General features: G+C 40.7%; 1 protein-coding gene across 1 annotated transcript in view; it reads right to left on the reverse strand.

Annotated features, from left to right (window-relative positions):
- The window catches only part of st6galnac5a (ST6 (alpha-N-acetyl-neuraminyl-2,3-beta-galactosyl-1,3)-N-acetylgalactosaminide alpha-2,6-sialyltransferase 5a), a 96,391-nt gene that overhangs the window by 22,361 nt on the left and 58,559 nt on the right, over window positions 1-15,471 (reverse strand). The window lies entirely within an intron of this gene.

Below are 15,471 nucleotides of genomic sequence, written 5' to 3' on the forward strand. Positions count from 1 at the left end.
GTTCTGTTGCCATTTGGGGGGAAAAGCTACCAGGGACTCGCCTGAGTCAGAACCTAAACAGGAAACAGTAGCTTGTGTGTAGCTTGAGTTACATGGAAGAATCTCGTGGGATGTCTGTGGAGGGTCTCAGTCATCCAGTTCGTGGTGAATTCTTGTCGAAATCTTGTCGTTTGCTCCAATGAATGTCACCCCCGTCGGCAGAACAACCCCTTTCTAGTTTCTGCCCATCAACTCTTCGATTTACACAAGCTACCAGAGCCTAGACATGCCCAAAACCCTGACAGTTATATTGGCAAACTCCCCACAGGTCATTAGAAATGAAAAAGCCTCTAGGATGAGCGCTGAAATGTTTTCAAGTGAAGAAATTCATGTCCAGTTACCACAACAAGAAGATTTCGACAAGAAACCCATTGGACCGCATGGGCCGAGGCTCTGCCGGTACTTGGTAGATCTCCGTTTCTAGGGTACGAGTGGATCTGGTGTATGTGTGTTGATCTGTCCCCTTCTCTGTTCAGAGATGGTGAATAAAACTGAATTCGGTTGTGTCTGCGGAGATTCTCAGCTGTCAATGTCATGGTGAATTCTTGTCATGGGAACTGAACTTGAATTTCTTCACTTCAGCCCTCATCCCAGAGGACTCTTCAGTTCCGACATGAATTCAGTCATAAATTAAAACTTAAAATCGACATGTTTTGTATTTTAAGGTGCTGCTATGGACCTTTGGCTACTTCTAAATAAACAAACTCAATTGAACTTAAATTGTTAGCATGCAGCTACATTTGGACGTCACATGACGTCATTGCTCGTTCGATTTTACGTTTCGCTTTCACCGCTCCCCCGCTTTCGTTTATTTATCTATTTTTTTTCTTTCGGGACTGTAAAAGCGTTTCTGGCTTGGTTTATTTTCACGCCTGTAATCCGTAAATAACTCAAAGTGTGCAGGGAGAAATTAGTTTGTCATACTGTAATGCGATACAAACTCATACACCCCACACCCCATATAAATATATATATGTATATGTATATATACATATATATATATGTATATATACATATACATATACATATACATATAAGCCTTACTGTAACACAGTAAAGGAAATACTAACAACCTATTTTCCTTTGTGCGCCTCCTACATCAACCGGATTACATGCTGTTTGTGCAGAGGAACATTTTTTTTTTTTTAGTCATTTCTTGAAAGCAAAACCGCCGCTTTGTGCATTCGTTGACTTTTAATGCGGTGCCGTTATGTCCACATTAGAAATGTGTCCACAAATTGCCAGCCCCTGCTGACGGTACCAAACAAGACCAGAGGACCTTGAACTGGATGACGTGTCTGCTTAGTGACAACGTGATGATGCACTATGACAGTGCATTAATCCATTTTTGCCCAACTTTCATTTTTTATTAGATTCTGTCCACACCGCAAACAACAAGCGTCAGCTGAAGAACAGCCTCCTCATTTTCATTTAATTAAGGCCCGGCCTGGGTTGTCTGGAACATGTTGATTTGTTGCGAACGCGCAAACACGACACACAATAACAGTCGGGACCCTAATGGAAAAAAAAAAAGAAAAGAAAAGCAAACATCTTTGGAAATGGGAAAACTTTCAAAGTTCAAAAGCACGGCGTTTTGTCATCTGGTGATACGTGGCAGATGTGCAGGGTGGTGAGAGATGAGGCGTGCAGCTAATCTCACTTAAGACGTCCTCATCGTTTTCCGTGTTTATGAACATGTTGATGAATAATGTGGTGTGAAATGTCAAGCTCTTAGCTTTGATGGCTGTCTTTAAAAAGGGACTCGGTGTGAGCCGTGAGTGGGAGGATAGATTTATCCCTTTGAAGAGCCGAGCGTCTCCTCCCGTTGGCACCGTTTGGAATTTTAAACCTTGCAAAAAAAGTACAGTTTAATGAATTGCTATTACCTCCGCCAAGGTTATTACCTCCAGTGGGGCTGTTTGTTGTGTTTGCGGGATATGATGGATATGACATCGGGCTGAGGTTCATGAAACTCAATGGGAGAGACGGAATAAGCGTCCAGTGCATTTGGGATAGAAACGGAGATCATTTGCGCGTTCACCAGACAGCTTTAGCCTTGATGTTAACATGACGAGTCAAGAGGTTAAACTATTTCCTGCCCCCATCGCCACAGCGATTGCTCATCATTTGGGATATATCGGGTCATTTATGCTCCATGCTAAGTAAGCATACGAATGGAGCCGTCTGTTCATTCCCTGTGTTACTCTGCAACTGTTTGGAGAGTTTGCAGATGGGTAGCCTAATGCAGTGAATGGAGCAGTACCCCTGGAAGTCATGGGGAGCAGATCAGCATGTCACCGTCACCATTGTTTGTTTTTGTTATTATAATTTGTTATTGTCTGAAATGGAAATAGAATATATTTGTGTGAATAAGAGGAACCCGAGTAGAAGGGTGAGACTACAGAGAGTGGAGACTTAGAAGTTTGATTTCGAGTACTTAGGGTCGACCATCCAGAACAACGGAGAGTGTGGAAAAGGGGTTATGAAACTGGCTCAAGCAGGTTGGAATGGGTGAAGAAAAGTGTCAGGGGCACGATGCGATAGAAGACTATTAGCCACAAAGAAAGGAGAGGTGGAGGACACAGTAGTGAGACCAGTAATGCCGTATGGTCTAGAAACAGAGACAATGACAAAAAGACAGGAGGAAGAGCTGGAGGTCGCAGAGATGAAGATGTTGAGGTTCTCTTTGGCAGTGACCAGAATGGATAGGATCAGGAATGAGTCCATCAGAGGGACAGCACATGGTAGATGTTTTGGAGAGAGGGTCAAAGAAGTCAGACTGGGTCATGTACAGAGGAGGGATGGTGAAGATATTGGTGATGGATGCCAGAATTGGAGGTGTAGAGGAAGACTAAAGCAAGACTAAAGAGAAGATTTATGGATGTAGTGAGGGAGGATATCAAGTTGGTTGGTGTGAGAGAGGAGGATACAGAGAAATGGAACTTGAAATGTGGACGTGCGCTCTGTACTGCCCCCTAGTGGACATGTCTGTGGAGGTTCTCAGCTATCCAGGTCATGGTGAATTCTCATCAAAATCTTCTTGTCTTGGCAACTGGACTTGAATTTCTTCAGTGGAAGACAAGAAGAGTTCGACAAGAACCCCTAATGGAAATATTGCTTAACGACCATGGCAATGTAGAGTACGCATAGGCAGTATGTGGACCGTGACGCTTGACATTATACTGTGTGGGCGAACCTATTTATGTTTGTGAGGGGAGCATAAATGAGCTTTAAGTGTATGTTTTTGGGGAGCTTGGAGCTGCAAAGCCAAATGCAGCAAAAGGAGCGGTACCACCGGGAATCAGCAATGGCACTCTTGTGCGGTATGCTTACGTGCGACCAGATAAAGGAACAGAGAACAAGACGAGAACATAGCATTGATAGAATCTAGGGATGCCCTAATGTGTTTAATGGCCACATGGACTGCTGCCATCTACTGTGCTTCCTATTTTTATGTCTCTTTCTTAGAATGTACACTATCACCATGTTTGTTATCGTCTGAATTGCAACACAAAACTCCCCTGCACTCCTGACCTCTACACTGCCCTCTCGCGAATGTCTTGCTCAACAGTTTTGGAAACAAAGCCGACCTGGCTAGTATGTGGGCTAGTATGTGAGCAGCGACTCTTGCCAATGATTGAAATGGAGGTACTTGTTTATGTACAAAACGTGAGCATGAATTAGCTTTAACTGCATAGTTTAAAGGAGCAGTATTACTGGACAATGGTGGGGGACAGTGTTGCGCAGTGTTGCACAAGTGACAAGTGGAAGGGAACAGATGAGAAAACAATTTTCTTACAATGGAATTATCACCAGCTTCTCCCCCGTCAACATGTTTGTTATTGCCTGAGATGGAGCGTTGTGGCTCGAAGTGAACTCTGCACTGCCCCCTAGGGGGTACATCGCTTAACAACCATCACTATGTAGAGCATGGAAAGGGAAGTTTCCCAGCGCTGGAAACATATTTACATGTTTGCCTAAGTAGGGTAAACATAAATGCACCTTAAAGTACAAAAAAAGCTTGGTTGGATATGCACCTCAGCGTTGCTTTCAATCACGTCATTGTTTTTCCTTTTTTCTGTTAACTTAGGGTTTAGCGAGCAGATTGTGGCTGCGTCCTTCTGGAATGTTGGAGAAGGGATGCGTTGCTTGCTACGAGTAAAACAAAAATGACGTTTTTTTGGTCTTTATACTTTTCATTTTGAGTTTTTTACTTCCTTGCTTTTGTACCCCGACTCTTTGAACGTTCTTTTTGAATGGATTGCGAGTAGTTCCCACCTCCGTGGCCTCTGTGTGGTCAAGTTCCAAGTGGGATTGACCACAAAGGACGGATGCTAACCTGTTTAAGAATGCGCTGAAGCCTCGATCTGAGGTGCTGATTCAGAAAAGTATAATAAAACAAGGCGTTGGGGTTTTTCCTTTGACTTGTCCGGAGATGCCGTAATTTCCGGACAATAAGCCTCGACTTTTTTCACTTAAACAACAATATGGCTGATTGTAGTGTTTTGTGACACTAAACCGATGAAATGATCAAGAAATTTGAGTCCATTCAACTCCGACACCAAAGAAGACGACTTTGACTGTTTTAGTACGCAGGAGGAAGCCTAAAATAGCCATCGGCTAGCCGGTGCGGCTTATATTGAGGTATGCTAAATAGAAATTATGGTATAATTCACACAATATAATTCACAATTATTTACCGTCATTTCCAGACTACTGCCTTCACACGCTTTGAACCCTGCGGCTTAAACAATGATGTGGCTAATTGATGGATTTTTTGGGGGCAAACAAGCTTCATGCCACCAAAACATTTAGCTTCGTCACAGTTGACCAATGAAATTACCATGAAATGTGGCTTATATACGTAACATATATTTATTTCATATTTTTAGCCTGTGCAGCTTATATTCAGGTGCGCTCGGAAACGACGGTAATACAAAACAATTGTCTTGGCTACATCTAATATATACAAATGTGAGTGACACAAACTAAAATGAACATGAACATTCGATGCAGTCAGTTTTGTGAACGCTAGCAAACAAAAAATTATCCATAGTTATGAGAGGATTCACTTTGTGCTGTATTTTTTGAAATAATTAAATAGTTAATTAAATATTTAATAAATAATACCTGCAGCCTATAGACAAGTGAGGCTTATAAATGTACACTTATTTATTTTATTATTTTAGTGGCTTTATATTTAGGTGCGCTCAATTGTCTGGATATTATGGTACACTTTCCTCACGGAGGAGGGAGAATATACAAACTCCAAACAGTTAGATTTATACCAGGGTCCTTTTTGCCGCCTTCTATTTTTCTTTAATGCCTTCCAAGGGCACAACGTTTTTGAAGAATGTTCAATAAATGAGCTCGGAAAACAAAAAACACGCGAGCGTAGCCTTGTCCGTCTCTTTGTTTTCTCGCGGCGGCTGTGTCACTGATGGAGAGAGACGAGAGCACTTTTGCGGCTCAGACGTAAAGGTCATAAAGGTCTCTTTTCACGGAAAAAGACCCCGAAAAGGTCGGAATTCATTATTTAAGGCGGTATCAGGGCCTTTGATTGCACGAGAAAAAGCAGCGTGAGGCATAAATCTCGCAATTCTTCTCGGAGGCGATTAAAGGTCGCGTTGCCTTGATTGCTTATTAAAGCCTCTTTACCTTTTTCCAAGGCCATCTGTATCCACTTGACTTTCTCCGTGCTTCAAACCCCTCCGCCGCTTCGCCGCGTTTGTTTCCGCGAGCAAACACGTTCGCCCGAATGAGCATTTCTCTTTCTTTATTCTTTATTATCCTGCCGTCACCTTTCATCGATTTGCTACACGCTGTGAATTTTCATGCACTTTCTTTGATACTTTTAAACGGAAATAAAACCTCCTCTCCGGGCTTCTCCTTGTCTGGCGCAGTTTAACCCATTATAATGGCATTAATATGATTGTGATGTCAAATGATATGGTTATTTCTACGTTTTTGATCCCACTTATCACACTTTGTAGGCTCTCCCTGATTCCTCCCACGGTTCAAATGGGCATCAGACTAAATAGACAGACTAAACTGTCCATAATAAATATAATTTTCCTGTTTTGTTAGAATCATTGCTAGTCATTTAGTTCATTTATTATTTTACCTACTAATTATGCTCTTATTTTATTTATCTATTTTAGATATTTATGTGTTTTTTTATTTTCATATTTATCATATTTCATATTCATATTTATCTAGTTATTTTTCCAAGTATTCATTTTATTTGAATTTTTTTTTGTTTTGATACATGCTTCTATACAATTACCATGTCAATGTGGATTATCATGATGTATCTTTCTAAAAAAAAAAAAAAAGCGCTACCCAAATTTAAGCATTGTGAAATCACAGTTTCTATATTTATATATTACTGATTTTTGGTATAATCAGAATTATTGATTTATATCATATTACATTTGTATTTAGATGATTTATATTATTCCCTGTGTTTTTTAATTCCTTTTCTCATTCACAATCTCAAATATGTCAAATGCTTTAAATTGCATTTCATTTATGGCAAATATTGTACATAGATTAAGTTTCATGAATTGTTCTGAGCAAACCTGAACCTGAATCAATCCGGGCAGCGAAAAAAAAGAGCTACGCAATACAAGCTTTTAAAAATCATAGTTTTTATATTTACATTTTAATTATTTTTGGTATTATTACTATTATTATTGTTGATATTACTTTAAAAGTTATATTTTTCCCTGCTGTTTCTGATTCACTTTCTCATTCACAATCTCACACATGTGAAATATTTTAAATTGCATTTTGTTTATAGTGAATGTTCTACATAAATTAAGTCCCATTAATTGATCAATAGATATTTATATATGCATTTATCGGCCGAGGGGTCGTCTGCTGCCTGCAAAAATGTTGTCTCGTCTGAGCAAACCTGGACCAGAATGTATCAGGGCATCGAAAAACTCTCAGCGGTTAGAATAAAACATAATGGGAGCATAAACCGCCGGCAGAAAACAGTTATTTCAAAAACTAATTTACCTTTAATCACCGACTGAAGCTCATTTCGACCTGACAGTTTCACACACGCGGGGACGACACCTGTTATTCCCCCCCCTCCTTCTGCAGCTTTTTATTAAACTGGGTGTTGCTTACCGCTGCTATTACCGCCTCTCCAATCTGCGGAGACGATGCGATTAATCCGAGGGGAAGGGAAACAAAAAAAAAAAAATAGAAGTCACAGAGAATCTAGTATCTCGCCAATGAGGGCGAGGATGTAGTTGATACCGAAAGCTGCTCTGAAGCTGCAAAACCTCGACGGCGATGCAAGGCACGGAGTCGGAGCTATTAGCGAAATCCTCCGCGCCGCAATTTCCCCCCTCTGACATCTATCTTAAGCTGAAGTCAGATTCAATCTCTGCCGACAGCCGGGACAAAGGCGGCGACGAAGACCGGGAGACGGAGACAAACAGAGTGTGAACGGCCGGGTTTTCATTAAGCGTTAATGAGAGGAAGTGAGAGCTCAGCTTGGTTCCATTTAACTTCGGTCCGTTAACGCCGTTCGGCTCCAGAGGACGTGTCGCGGGGACTCGGGAGGGTGGGGAGTCGATGTTTACCAGGCTTTTTGCACATCTTACGCAAAGCAAAGCTTTTTTTCCTCCCCCCATCCCGACTCCCGGTGGCACATCTGAAGACCAGAAATCAAACGGCGGGGGCCTTTTTTTTTTTTTTTTGATTGCGGGAACTTCCGATTTCTCATCAGTTTCATCACAGCCGCGTTAAAATGCGTAGACTTTTAAGCTTGGCAAAAATATAAAAAAAATAAATAAATGAAATAAAACAGTTCTTTCCTGGGATTGAATGGTTTCGGGGGTGAAATCAAATGCAATAACTGTCGACAACGGCATAATAAACAAAGTGTGCTGCAGGCAAACATATGCTAATGGTTGGAAGCTAATTTAACCCTTCGGTGGACTCACTTGGAAAAAAAAAATGGAAAAATCTTTTTTTTTCTTTTTTTTGCTGATCATTCAAACATATGCGTGTGTCGTCTTATACACATAATTAGAAAAAGCAACATTTACTGATGGAAGAAATATGCCTGATCATGTCAATCGATTGCAGCTCATTTCTTACGTATGAATATATAATATCATATATTCATTCATGAACTTGTTATCGATAATGTTTATCCTTCACTCACCATTCACCATAGAGAAATGCAACCATTCACTCTGTGAGACAAACTGTGCTTTTTGAATTAAAAGTCTCTTGATCAATGGCGTGAGAATCAATTTAAATCAATTTAATCTCTGATTATCAATTGATTATTTTGGACATATCATTTATTATCTATACAGCTTATCCTGCATTCAGGGTCACAGGGAGGTTCACCAGGACAACATATTGTCACTTTCTTAAAATAATATTTATTTACATTTTTTTGGCCTAAATCCTGTGCATCGTGTATTTGCAAGTGTATTTGCAGTCCCTATGTCCTCTATTGTAAGTCGCTTTGGATAAAAGCGTCTGCCAAATGCAATGTAATGTAATGTAATGTAAATCAACTCCTTATTTGATATATGGCTCATTTTTTGTGTTTCCAAAAAAACTTGAAAAATGATTTTTCACCTGGATCCACTTCAATGAAACATTCACATATCTATAAATGATACCCACGACAGGTTTTTGGACGGTGGGAAAAATAATTCTTATTTATTCATAATAATAGTCTGTACATGTATTGTCCATTAAAACATAATGGATACAACAGCTGATGAAAAAGTTCTCTCAAAAAATGGAATATCTTAAATTCCAGACTATAAGGTGCTACTTTGAACATCTTAAATAATGATATGGCTAATTTGGGGATTTTTTTGGCCTAACGATCTTCATGCCGCCAAAACATTTAGCCCTGTCACATTGGACCGATGAAATTCTGAGGCCGAAGACGATGACTTTAATGGGGAAAACCAAGATAAGAATAAGAATTAGAATAAGAACGACTTTATTTATCCCGAAGGAAATTGTTGTGCCATTGTTCAAGTAAAACAAAACAATAATACTAGATAATAATAATAATAAAAGATAGCGATCGGCTGGAGTAGGACAAAGCAGGGATAGAAAATGAATGGATGGATGGACTTTTCCTTGTCTTATTTGTTTTTCATCTTTTCTGCATCAGCATAACGGTTGCCCTCAAACGGCCAAATGTAACGGTAACAGTATAAATGTAACTAAAGGTAACCAAATGTAATGCAAAAGAAATGTAACTGCTCCTTAACGCTAAATAACTCTGAATGTATTACTCATTTAAATCCAAAATGTAATAAATGTGAAAAAAAAAAAAAAAAAACTTTCCTAGTTGCTCTGTTAAAAAGCTAGCGTTCACCTCCGCAGTGTTTTGTGAACACATTCTGCTACCTTCGTAATTTAGCTATTAATTCTAGGACAAAGAAATGACCGCGAAATTCTGAGGCCGCTCAATTCAGGCACCGAAAAAGATGAGTTTAAGGGTTTTAGTGCGCAGGAGGACGACAAAGATAGCGATCAGCTGGAGTAGGACAAAGCGGGGATAGAAAATGGATGGATGGATGGACTTTTCCTTGTGTTATATTATTCTTCTTTTTCATCAAGCATGTTACAGGCACTGTTCGGCATTTCCGGTACGTGTTTGTGGATGTTACTCAAAAATAATTAGCTACTTTCCTGACGATTAGCTATTTTTTTCCTCGCTGTGGTTTAAAGAGCGATGCAGTTAATTAAAAGATTAAAAAAAATGTTTTTGTGTAAATATCTCTGGTTACAACATGGACACCTGCGGCTTCTAGACGGTCTATATATGTACACATAGATTTATTGAGTTATTTTTGGCCGGTGCGGCTTATATTCAGGTGTGCTCAATTGTCCGGAAATGATGGTAATACAATTCAATTTTCAAATATGTAGAAATGCGACTGACATAAACTAAAATGAACATGACCATTTGATGCAGTCACTTTTGTGAATACTAGCAAACAAAAAATATTCATACTTATAAAACGATTCATTTTGTGCTATATTTAAGTTATTATTGAATAATTAATAAATGACAACTGCAGTTTACTGACGTGCATCCTGTGTATGTACGCATATATTTATTTGTGTATTTTTGGCCGGTGCGGCTAATAGTCACCTCAGTAGTCCAGAAATTACAGTATTTATCCTTAATTCCTCACCGGTCGGGGGAAAGGAGAATCACCAGGGTTATAAAACTATTTTGTTACGTCGTACAAGATCTAGAAATTATTAACTGTCTTGAGATTGTTTCTGGTTTATAAAAATGTCACTCTTGGTGCTCTCTTAGAATCACTAGACATCATGGTCTTGTGTTTCCCGTTCAAAAAATTTACACCAAAACCTTGAATACTTGAAATGTCATTGAAACACTGAAGTTTTAGCAACTGTGCTTTAAATGCACTTTGACATATTTGGTGGTTTTATGGGGTGTTTTTGTATCCTGTACCTGGAGAGGCGCTTTGATAGCCTACAATGAATCACCATGAAGGAAAAACGAAACGGAGGCATCGAGCGGAAGGAGCGCTATTTTGTTTGGAGTCTCCGCGGCGGCGAAAGACATCTATTCAGTTCGCGGCAATGTTTTTAGAAGCAGGCGAGGTAAAAAATGAAAGAAAAATCAATGACAAAAGAGTATCAGACCACACTCAATCTCAGGGCTCTTATAACACAATCATTATTTACAGCTATCAGGTGCCATTCTTACTATTTATACCCACAAGGGGATATGATAGAACAAACAACAGCACCAAATTGTATCTGCACTATTTGTCTGACACTTGTTTGACCAAAAAAAGAGTTTTTTTTGGATGGAGGAAAGTCCTCTAAGAACTGTCGAATATGAATGTCCTTCCAGGATTTTTTGGTTTTGCTATCACACAAGCAGTAAGGGACCCAGCAGGGACTGGTATGACCCAAATGGGTTGAATGGTTTTCATTTTCTCACCGTTGGCTACCTCCGGGTTTATTTTGGCCAAAGTTGCGGACACAAAGGCACTAGGCGAAGTCAGTTGGACCCGGATCAAAATTTTCAAACAGATTTTGAGGGAATTCCTTGAGGATTTGTCACATTAGCCGCTTTTTGGACAGAAAAGTTTATTGTGAAAAGAGCTCGGACTTCATCACCGAGCCATTTCTCACTGGCTCCGTCCGTTTTGTCGCAAGAAAACAGCTTGGCAGTGACGGAAATAGGTTTTTTAAATAAATGGCGCTCTGTGGTCCGCAAGAAGTATCTGGCACTGGCAGAGGCTTATGAATTCCATGAAGAAGAAGAAGAAGAAGAAGAAGAAGAAGAAGAAGAAGAAGAAGAACCAAGTACCCTAACCCAAATGAGTTCCTGTGGAACTGTAAAAAGACCCGCCTTGGTGCAGGTGCTAAAATGGCTCTAAGAGCTGTCCTAGTTCCTGGCTCCGAAAGCAACAAAAGATGGTGTCTGAAAAGGTTCAAGGAACTGCAAAAAGTTCCTGCAAAAGGAGTTTTTCATAATATGAAGTAGGAAGGAGGTTGTTTGCGAACAAACACGCGCCTCTCGCGCAGAGAAGCCACAGTGCCATTTCCTTCCGTGACCAATTTTTCAAACGTATTTATAAACAACCCCCCGGGGTGAAATATACCAAATGTCTCCTTCCCAACCGCACGATGTGACCGACGTGAAAAAAAACAACTATATTTTACGCTGCGTTTTAGTTTCCCCGCGAGTGTTTTGTACAGAAAACCAAACGCTCAGCCTGACCCTGACGATTCCTCATTATTCGGTTTGACCTGCCCGACTTGGCTGTTTGTCGGACTTGATGTATGCCCTCCCGTGTCCTCAACCCTTCCCATGTTTTTTGGCGCCCAGTTGTTTGTGCGGACAAACAAACCCGGGTTTGTAAACACCTGAAGGCTACGGTGGTTCCCCGGTAGTAATTCGTCCCGATGCATCGCCGCATCCGAGCGCTTCTCCAAGGCGAAAACCCCTTTGCTCATTTCTCGCTTCGACTGACCCGCCTCTTTAATTTCACCTGTCTGCCGTCAGCGCCGGTCACCAATGGCAACCTCCATCTTCAATTACCACCGACAGCTCGACGCCCGCGTCCCACACGTGGAATTTTTTTGACCTTCACCGTGCGATGGGAGTTACGCCGTGCCGACAGAGTTGCCGGAGAAGGGAAAAGTATTTCTTTTAAATGATTTAATCATTTCCGGTCTTCACGATTAAAGAAAGAACAGCTAATTAGACCAGATAGGTGTGAATGAGGGTGAATGGTTGTTTATATCTACGGTAATTTCTGGACTATAACCCACTACTTTTTTCACATGCGTTGAACAAACGATGCAGATAATTTATGGATTTTTTGGGGCTAACGAACTTCAATGCCGCCGAAACATTTAGCCTCGTCACATTGGACCAATGAAATTCTGAGGCTGTTCAATGCCGACACCAGAGAAAACGACTTCAGTGGTTTTTACTACGTAGGATCAAGACAAAGATAGCGATCGGCTGATAGAAAATGGACTAACTTTTCCTTGTCTTATTTATTGTTAATCTTTTCAGAGTCACAGGCGCTGTGCAGAAAATAGTAATTTGTGGATGTTAATTAAGAGGTAGAATAACATTTTCCGTGTAAATATCTCATGTTACAACATGGACACCTGCTGCCTATATTTTTACACATATATTTATTTAGTTATTTTTAGCCGGTGCAGCTTATATTCAGGTGCACACGATAGGAAATTACGGAAATACAGGTCAATTTTCTTGGCAACAGCGAAAATGTACGCATGCGAGCAACACAAGCTAAAATGAACGTGACCATTCGATGCAGTCACTTTTGTTAATCTTCTTCTTCTTCTTCTTCTTCTTCTTTCGGCTTTTCCTGTCAGGGGTCGCCACAGCGAGTCAACCCTTCTCCATCTAACCCTATTCTCTGTATCTTCCTCTCTCACACCAACTACCTTCATATCCTCTCTTACTACGTCCATAAATCTTCTCTTTGGTCTTCCTCGAGACCTCTTGCCTGGCAGCTCCAGTTCCAGCATCCGTCTACCAATATATTCACTATCTCTTCTCTGTACATGACCGAACCATCTCAGTCTGGCTTCTCTGACCTTCTCTCCAAAACATCGAACATGTGCCTTTTGTTAATACTTTTTAACAAAAGTCACTTTTGTTAACACTGGCAACCAAAAAATATTCAGTTATAAAATGATTCACATTGTGCCATATTTTTGAAATCATTTTTACAGCTTATTTCCAAGTCTTAATCTCAAAACATTTAGCCTCGTCATATCGGACTTATGAAATGGCCATGAAATTCTGAGACCGTTCAATTCCCGCACTGAAGAAGACAACTTTAATGGTTTTAGTGCGCACATTTACCAAAAAGGGTTCGGTGGCTGGTCTCCATTTCCACTGCAGTAGCATTCACTCATTTACACATAAAATCATTAGTTGTCCAAGGACGCTTCGGCAAGAAGTGTCCTCCAATCTCCCAATTGCAGGGACTGACCCTCGGACCCATCCCCAGCCCACCCCAAAGAAGAGCAAACTATAAGAAAGAAAAGCTTTCCGAACAGCTGCATAGGACGGAATAAAAAGGAAATTGTTTTTTGAATATTTCCCGACCTCGGCGTTGTCTATTTAAAGTTTGAAAGCCTCTTGAGACCGGCAGCTCCCCGAAAACTGAATCTAGCAATAACAGCGATTTGAAAATATATAAATTATGGACTTTATACACGCAGCCTTTTTGCTTCTGAATGGAAAAATGCTGATAACTGAATAAAACAAAAAATAGAATGAATAGAAAAGATAAAAAGAACCGTGATAAAGAAAAATAAGTGAGTCAATTAAAAAATTATTTTTGCAAACATTTATCAAATATTGCTAGTACAGCATTCCCATCAGATACGAAGAAGCGTATTGGAGTTGTGGAAGCTCGCTTTTCTACAAATTTCAAATTTTGTTTTTCTCGATCTGACATTCTTATCGTTATTTTTTTTTTTCGCATTTCAAGGCTAGAATTTGCTCGAGTCACGCTTCATAGCTTAAAAAAATTTGTATATAAAGTGATCGATATCTTATGGGGCCGTTGTATTTCTTCAGTTAAGTCTTCTCCTTTCGGCTTTTCCCCTCAGGGGTCGCCTTTTCAATCTAACCCTATCCTCCTCTCTCACACCAACCAACTTCATATCCTCTCTCAGTGCATCCATAAATCTTCTCTTTGGTCTTCCTCCAATTCCAGCATCCGTCTACCAATATATTCACTATCCCTTCTTTGTACATGACTCAATCATCTCAGTCTGGCTTCTCTGACCTTCTCTCCAAAACATCTAACATGTGTCGTCCCTCTGATGGACTCGTTCCTGATCCTATTCATCCTGGTGACTCCCAAAGAGAACCTCAACATCTTCATGTCTGCGACTTCCAGCTCTGCCTCCTGACTTTTGGTCATTGTCATTGTTTCTAGAGGATCTCTGGTCTCACCAAACTTGTTCACTTTTCCTGTCATTCTGGCTAATATTCTTCGGTTGCATATCACCACCGACACTTTTCTCCACCCATTCCAACCTGCTTGAACCCGTTTTTCCACCTCTTCTAGACACTCTTCATTGCTCCGGATTGTTGACCCTCAGTACTTGAAAACCAACAACTTCTTGATCTTCACTCTCTCAAGCCTCACCGTTCCGTTTGATTCACACACATATATTTCATCTTGCTGCAACTAACCTTCATTCCTCTCCTTGGCAGAGCATACCTGCACCTCAAGAGAACCTCGACATCGTCATCTCTGTGACTTCCAGCTCTGCCTCCTGTCTTTTGGTCATGTCCCTGTTTCTACACCAGGGGTATCAAACTCATTGTAGCTCAGGGGCAACACGGGGGAAAATCTATTCTAAGGTGGGCCTGAAGGGTAAAATCATGACATATGAACTACTGTTACGTACCTTGGTATTTTTTAGCTTTGCGAGCCGGATTAAACCTGCTCACGGTCCTAATCCGGCCCACGGCCCTTGAGTTTGACACCCCTGTTCTAGACCATACAACATACGGCTGGTCTCACCACTGTCTTGTCCCCCTTTCCTTTCATTCTGGGCTAGGGTTAGGAGGTGCGACAGCAGGTGGTAACATTTCCCTGTACAATCCATGTATTGGTAATGCCTTCGGGGAATCCTGAAGCAAAATTGGGGCATCCCCGGTCTCCCCACTGTCTTGTTCACCTTTCCTTTCATTCTGGCTGATAGTCTTCTATCTCATAGTACCCCTCTCCACCCTTTCCGACCTGCATGAACCCGTCTCTTCACTTCTTTTCCACACTCCACACTGCTGTGGACTGTCGACCCCAAGTACCTGAAATGTCCAACTTCTTGATCTCTGCTCTGTTTGATTCACATGCTTTCACATGGTTTGGCAAA

Source organism: Fistularia commersonii, chromosome 10 (assembly GCF_037954325.1).
Source record: "Fistularia commersonii isolate RoL2024-O1a breed Wild chromosome 10, RoL_Fcom_v1.0, whole genome shotgun sequence".
In the NCBI taxonomy this organism is placed as follows: domain Eukaryota; kingdom Metazoa; phylum Chordata; class Actinopteri; order Syngnathiformes; family Fistulariidae; genus Fistularia; species Fistularia commersonii.